At 56.1% G+C, this 7,472-nt stretch overlaps 1 long non-coding RNA gene across 1 annotated transcript; it reads left to right on the forward strand.

The window, feature by feature from the left end:
- Positions 1 to 511: 511 nt before the first annotated feature.
- Positions 512 to 1,896, forward strand: LOC128055100 (uncharacterized). Its single transcript, XR_008200095.1, has 3 exons — positions 512 to 595; positions 1,031 to 1,207; positions 1,848 to 1,896. It is a non-coding gene; the product is annotated as an uncharacterized LOC128055100 (long non-coding RNA).
- The last annotated feature ends 5,576 nt before the right edge of the window (positions 1,897 to 7,472 follow it).

Below are 7,472 nucleotides of genomic sequence, written 5' to 3' on the forward strand. Positions count from 1 at the left end.
GTCCAGGTGGGAGGCGGGGGTGCTCTGGCCAGGCTGCATGGTGGAGGATGGGAGAGGCACCCAAGGGGAAACGTGAATAACGTTCTGTGGTAACAGGAGAAGGGCGTGATTAACTCTGACTCAGGATGCCTTCCCAGGGGATGTGACTCAAGCAGGATCTTGAAAAATGAGCAGTTCAGCAGGCACTCAAGGGAGTGAGCATTCCAACCACACGTGTGACAGGGAAGTCAAGAGCGAGCCAGGCCTGTCTGGGTACCCGAGAAGCTGCTCATAAACATCAGAGCAGAAGGGTCAGGGTAGGCTGGATCAGGGCGCAGCGTCCTGTGATCACCGGGAAGTTCGCGAAGGAGTTTAAGCTTGAGGGCTTAAGACCTAACTTGCCCTAAGAATAGTCCTGCAGTCACCATGAAGGGCTGGGAGGGCGGTGGAGAGAGGAGACCCAGATGGGAAGTGGAACTTGAGGGCTGACTCAGTGCAGTGGGAGAGGGAGGGAGAGAGGGGAGCTGTTTAGGGAGCAGAGAGGACCAGATGCGTGTGGGTTTGGGGAAAGAGGAGCAGGTAGCTTAAGGAAGAGGACGAGTCAGTTTGGGACAGGGTGAGTTGGAAGAGCCGCTGGGAGATCAGAGAGGGGGGTCTCGGAGCAGCTGACGGAGGGGTCTGGAGCCCAGCAGAGGGGACTGTGTCCAGAAGCCTTGAGGGGCAGGAGGCATTTAAGCCATAGAAATGCACCAGCTAGAGGGGCACCTCCAAGTTTTTATCCTTAGGAAGATCCCTCCTCTTTGCCTCCCTCCCAAGGCCTTTGAGAGATGGGGAGAAAAAAACAATCTTGAGAGGGAAGACAAAGGATCAGGATGGAGTGGGGCTCCTGGGGTAACACTGAGAAGTCCCTGAACTGGTCCCACTCACCCCAGGGTGTCTGCCATGGGGGCCTGAGTAGGTGGAGATCTTGATATTGGTGTCTATGGATCTCTGCATGCAGATATGTAAAGTGATGTGTTTTCGTTTTCCCATGATTCCTGTTTCCCTGTAGCCCTCCCTGATGAAGCTTATTGCCCAGTGGAGGGGGCTTCGAAACAAGGCTTCAAGCAAGGTTGAAGCAGACAGGCTGCAGAGAAGCTGCTGCTAATGGCAATGGGACCAGGAACGGGGGAAGAAGGCAGCACAATCCTTCAACCTCAGAGGCTTGCGTGGGAGAAACCCCAGTCAGGTGTGAGGGAAAATCCTGCTGCAAGGGTGGGTAGAGCTTGACTCAGGTTGCAGCAGGGGAGGAAACTTTAGTGACAGTCCCCTGTGCAAAGCAGCTATTCTAGATGCTGCCAAAGCAATAGTATGCCACCCAGGAGGTGGTTTGAAATGGCTGGGGAAAGTCGTCTGGGAGACAGCTTCATGGCACACTGCTTGTTCTGGAGTGAGTGGGAAGAATGCGGCCAGGTGGTCCTAGTGCCTGGGGACCACAGAGGCAAGATCTGTACCACCAGCCCGGAGCAGGGACCACATGCTTCAGCATCACTGCTCTCCAGCCTCACCCCTACCAGTGAGCCCCAGGGACCAGGAGGCTCCAGTCCTGTCCCACCTGTGCGTGTGTATAAAAATGCAGAGGACTCCACCTAGAACTTCAACTCCCTCTTCCCACCACCATGAGGTCCATAAACATCTCCCTGCACCAGGAAATTATCTTGGCTAGGAGAAGGGGAAGGGATGAGAAAATCTTGGAAAACTCAGCAATTTTTTACAAAAGAGACCGAGCTAAATGTATGGAAATGGAGATATGTCTAAGGAGCAATTTAAAGGTTTTCTTTTTGTTTTTTTTTGCTTCTTCTTTTCTTTTTTCCCTTGCTTGTCAATAGTAGGAATGATCAGAGCAAGATGAGAGGAGTACGAGAAAAATGAAGAAGCATTCGGGTTTGACCCACCTGTGTAGGTACGTGTGACTCAGCTCTGCAATAATCATGTCTGTACACATTTGGGGCAGCTGTATACTTTCAATTCTAGTCATCAGCCCTTTCCTTGAAGCTCACTGTGTGTTTTCTTCTGGCCAGCCAGGAGTTGAGAATCATAAAATTGTCAAATCTATATTATCTATCACTTTATAATAAATTAGTCCAAAATTTAGCTGGAATTCATGCTTCCTGGGGATTAGAAATTTGGAAGCAGTTTAGCAGGGGCTTTCTGGCTCAGGATCTCTCATGAAGTTACAGTGGTATCTGAAGGCTTGACTGGGGCTGGAGGATGTGATTCTAAGAATCACCTGACAAGCTGGTGCTGGCTGTTAGCAGAGGCTCTCAGTTCTTCACCTCATGGATCCCCTTCTAGGGCTGCTTGGATGTCCTCATGACATGACGGTGGTTTCCTCCAGAGTAAGTCATCTGAAAGAACAATGTCTTTTTATGACAAACTTGCCTTAGAAGTCTCGCTTTCCCATGTGGCCCTTGCTCTCAAAAATGGTATGGCATTGCAGAATAGATGAAATTTCCCTTTTGCAAAACGTGATGTCTGAGGTCCAAGTAAAGTGATGTGGGCTTTCTGAGGATCAAGGGACCTGCCCAGTCAGGCAGCAGGAGGATTCCTGGGAACAGGCAGAAAAGCCCTGCCTTCTTGCCCTGATCCCAGTAACTCTTCCTTGGGGAAGGAGGCCTGGTACCTGTGGACTGGTCAGGAGGAAACTGCAGAGGCCTGGCTGAGTGAGGGGGCTGATTCTTGCTTACCAGAGAACCAAGAGTGTGTGGAGAAGGGCACTCTGAGACTAGAGAGAGGCTGCCAGGGGGTTTCTGGAGGTGAGGTAGGGTAGGGACCCTGAAGGGCTTAGAAGTGACACAAGGAAGGGGGTTGTCAAGTGAGGGACAGGACTCAGCGGGTAGGGGAGGGCAGAGAACCCAGAGTCACATGGTCCTCTGGTGATCAGCACACTGTTTTTCTGGCTGTCGCCCCTGGCCCCAGATGCACTCATTCATTCATCTGTCCCTTCATTCCTGCATATCTACTTGCCACAAAGACCAGGTCCCTGTCCTAGGTGAGGTTGAGGGTTGTTTGTATAATATATGAGGAGCTCACCTTTTTAGGGAGGGCTGGGGAACTGTCAGGAAAGGCTTCTCACAGGAGGTGAGGTCTGAGCTGCTTCATGGAGGGGAGGAGTAAGCCAAGCAAAGAGGTGTTCTAGGCTAGGGAAGCGCTCACAGGCCCAGGTGCGGCAGACCACAGGCCCAGGTGCGGCAGACCACAGGCGCCCCTGGCATAGCCATGGCAGGGCGAAAGGAAGGGTGTTGAGAGAAGAAGCTGGAGGGGCCAGAGGGCGTGTGGCCCTGCCTGCCTGATGGGGCGGTTTGGATTTCTTCCAGAAGACAACAGGGAGATTATGAAGGAATTTAAGCAGAGGCATGAAGGGATCCTGGCGTGCTGCGGTCCATGGGGTTGCAGAGAATAGGACGCGTCTGAGCGACTGAACAACGTGAAGGGATCACTTGGAAGTTTGGAAGGACTGTCCTGGCAGGAAGCATGAGGATCTAGAGAGGGAGAGTCCATGAAGATACGCGCTAACCCAGGCTATGGGTGGGGGAGAAGAAGCAGGGGGAGGGAAGGAGAGAAGGAGCCCGAGAGGCCTTTAGAAGGCTGAAGAGCCCTACCTACAGACTGAGCGACAGCCGACAGCCGGGACCACAGACCGAGCTATCTCAGCTCGTCTTGGCGACGTAGGGCACGAAGGCCAGCGAAGATCTCCAGTGGTGGGCCCAGCCCTGACACTGACCCAGCCAACCCCCGCCCCCAGCTCGCTGGCCTCCTCCCAGGTGGCAGTGGTGGGGGTGGGGTGGGGGTCATGCTCAGTTTGATCCAACCCAGACTTTAGCTGAAAGGCGGTGAGGAACTGTGAGTTGTGAAAAGCTGGGGTGGGGAGGCCACTTGGGAGCTGTAACCATAGGACAGTCAGAGGAAAGGAGACACTGTCCGGGGGTCAGAGAGTGAGGAGAGGTCCAGCCAAAGGGGAGAGGTGTGGCAGGGCTCCAGCCCTATCTGTGGGCACCTGGAAAGCGAGGAGAAAGAATCTGGCCACCTGAGAGGTGTCTGGGGGTCATGGGAGATGACCCCACACTGAAGACTATTTCCCGGAGCCCAGAACAGAGGCTGCGATCCCTGAGATTCACGAGACGGGAGTCGCATGCTTAGTCGCCTAGTCGTGTCCGACTCCTTGCGACCCTATGGACTGCAGCCTGCCAGGCTCCTTTGTCCATGGAATTCTCCAGGCAGGAACCCTCAAGTGGGTTGCCATTTCTTCCTCCAGGAAATCTTCCCCACCCAGGGATCAAACTCGCATCTCCTGTGGCCTCTGCACTGGCAGATGGATTCCTTGCCTCTGAGCCACCTGGAAAGCCTGAGAGAGGAGTTACCCTCACCCCAAACTCTCCAAACTCCTTAATGGAGCAAGCTGTGCTGCTCACTCCTCACAGCAGATGGCGCCATCGTGCTGGAAGTGGTGGCTGAGGCGCCCAAGCAGTGGCCGCAATCCCTGCTTGAGAGGGGGCGGGGCCAGGAGCCGCTCCGGGCTGCTGGAGAGGGGTGGGGGGCGCACCCCAGTCCTGTCTCCCTCCCAGAGGGCCTGCTGCTCTCCTTGTGCCTACCCGCTCCACTCACTCCTCCCCACTCTCTGGGTTTCATCCCCAGCCTCTCCCTGCCCCTCCTCTCCGTCCTTCTCCCCTCCATTTCTGCCTTCAACTAGGGTCACTGTCTGTGAGCTGGTTCACTTGGAGGCGTCATCACAGGACACGGGAACTCTAGGCCCACCCAGGGGAGAGACATCTGCCAATGGGAAGGTCACCATGGGGGTCTTTCCTGAGTGGCTCCGCCTGGGGCTGGTCACATCTTCTGTCCTCAGGAGGTGCTCACTACCCCCAACTAAGGGAGGGGTTACCAGGAGGCTCCCAGGAGCGTTCCACAGTGGCAGGAGAAGCAGGGTAGAGAAAGCATTTGCTCTGAATGAATGGAGGGCAAAATACATCACGCCAGCTTTCAGTATGGTGACCCTCCCGCTGCTGACCCGCCCTGTACCTCCTACTCTGTAGGCCTTTAGCCAAGAAGGGAAACCTGAAGAACCCCTCCTTCTCTCCCCACTTCTTCCTTCCCTGGGGTGGGGCAGCTCATTTGTGGCAGAGTGGATATCAGTTGGTGCTGGAGATGCATGGAGTTGGGTTGGGGGGGCGCGGGGGGGCGCCTGGAGGGCAATGGGACCCAGGAGCAAGGATGACCGTGGCAGAAAGACCAAGGGGAGTCAGCTGGAGGGGTTCTGGGCTGGCAAGGCTGACTCTGGGACCTGGTGTGCATCTGGAATCTTCTGGCAGATGTAAAAGTTGTCTCCCGAGTGGTTGTTCTGCAAGAAAGTAACTTGTTGCTTGATTTGTGGCTGAGGGAGGCATTGCTGATAAAGCTGCTAATGTGCTCGTTGCCTGTGGTGGGGAAAGGGGAGTCTTGGCTCCTAGCCCCTAAGGACCTTATGGTGCAGCTGGCGAGGGGCCCCAGGCCCAGTGAGATGAGAGCTTCAGTGTGAGGGAGCCAGGGCGATGGCATTAGGGTGAGAAAGGAGGACTTCTTGGGGGAGGAAGAGATTCAGAGGGAGAAAGAAAAAGGGTTTCCCAGATTATGGAAGAGTGCCAGCAAAGGCATTGGGAAGGAGCAGAAGTTTGGGGGAATGGGGAGAGATGGGGGACACTTCTGACACATAGAAGACACTCGGCACATTTCCAAATGAAGGAAGATGGGGGGATGAAGGGGGAGAGGAGGGGGCAGAGAGCTGTTCTCAGGGGCAGGTCACCACCCCTCCATCAGCCCCGTGGCACACGCTGCAGGAAGCGGCCTACCTGGGGAGCCCCGAGGCAGCCCCTTGCTTCCCCAGCCCCCATCCTAGGCTTGCTCACAAATACGAAGCTGAGGCTTAAAAACAGGCTTGTGGCCAAACCCCACCCCCTTCTCCTCTTCTTCCAGGGCCTATCTCCACCCAATCCCTTGCAGAGGGGCAGCCACTCCAGCACCCTGCTGGAGGCAGGGGTGTTGCCACTGTGGGGTGACTAGCCAGCCAGCAACCCCCCACCAAGATGGCAGCTCAGGGAGACAGCAGGGCCTTTGTCTGGTCCTGACCCTGCCGAGGGGCCCACCGGCCTGAGTTTGCTCAGTGTTAATAATTGACCAGGTGCCCAGGGACAGGGCCCCTCCGGCCACCTGGATGAAGGGCACTTGGGGCTGGGGCCTTGGCCTCCCACAGCATCAGGTGAGACTCACCTGGGGCCAGGGAGGAGAGAATCCTGGCCTTGGGTGAGGATCAAAGAAGCCTGATGCCTCCCGCACTGCTTCCGGAGCCCAGAATGAAGTGAGGGGCAGAAAGGGCCCAGCCCAGGCTGGAAGGACCAAGAGAGGCAGGAGGAGCACCTTTCAGAAAGGGGATGGAGGCTGGAGAGAAGACCCCGGGATGTAGGTGTGAGGTTCCCTGAGGAGGACAGAGCCACACTCTTAGAGCCGGCAGCCCCCTCCCAAACATCGTGTGGCCACAGGCCCCTTCCTCAGGCCCTCTGAGGAAAAGTGCCAGCCAGAGAGAGTGTTTGCGTTGACTCCTTCTGGGCCAGAGGGAAGAGGGTTACAGACCCACAGCCCTGGTCAGACCATGTGTGGTCTCTGGTCCTGGGTGAGTCCGGCACTGTCCACCCCACAGCCACGTCAGGGGGCCTCAGCCGAGAGCAAGGAGGAGGGTCCGTGGTGATGGTTGCTTCAAGCTACAGGAGGGAGGGGACAGGAGAGGAAAGAGAGAACAAGGTGGGGAAGTGATGGTGTTCACAGCAGCACCAGCTCCAAGGGCTTCTTAGGAGGGACCTCGGTCAGTCACCCTAAGGAACCCTGTGAGCTGGCTGCTGTGACTCCCCCCAGGGGACAGCTGAGGGAACCGGGCCCCAAGGCGATCCCCTGTCCACGTTGCAGAGTTGGGAAACAGCAGATCCAACCCATGACCTGGATCGCTCTCTTATCTGCTGGGGTCAGGATGGGGGAGGGGGACAGGCAGGGGAACAGGCCTCCTGAGCAGCTGAGTGGAGAATAATTGGGGGGGGGGGGGTGTGCAAAGGCAGGGATGACTCTGAGGTGGAAGGGGGTGGGATCCAGCTTCTTTAGCTGCTGCAGCCCTAATACCCAATATTCTCCTTAGGGAAGGAGACCAGGTGGGCTGGCCCCTGGTGTTTCAGGCCTCGAGAAGGAGGGGTGACAAGTCTCACACCCTCCTCAACCCCACCTCCTCTTCCCCTTTGGCTTCCCCTGTGAGAAGTCAATATTGATGTTTTACAACCCAAGATAAACACATTTTTTTCCCCTCCTATACAGGGGTTATCTGGTCTGGAGGGTTAATCAGTGACCACTGTGGGTGGGGGAGCCTCTGAGAAGAAAGCATCTATTCAGTTCAGCCCCCACCCCCACCCCTCCGCTGCCCTCCTCCTCCCACCTGTTGC

Source organism: Budorcas taxicolor, chromosome 11 (genome assembly GCF_023091745.1).
Source record: "Budorcas taxicolor isolate Tak-1 chromosome 11, Takin1.1, whole genome shotgun sequence".
Lineage (NCBI taxonomy): Eukaryota > Metazoa > Chordata > Mammalia > Artiodactyla > Bovidae > Budorcas > Budorcas taxicolor.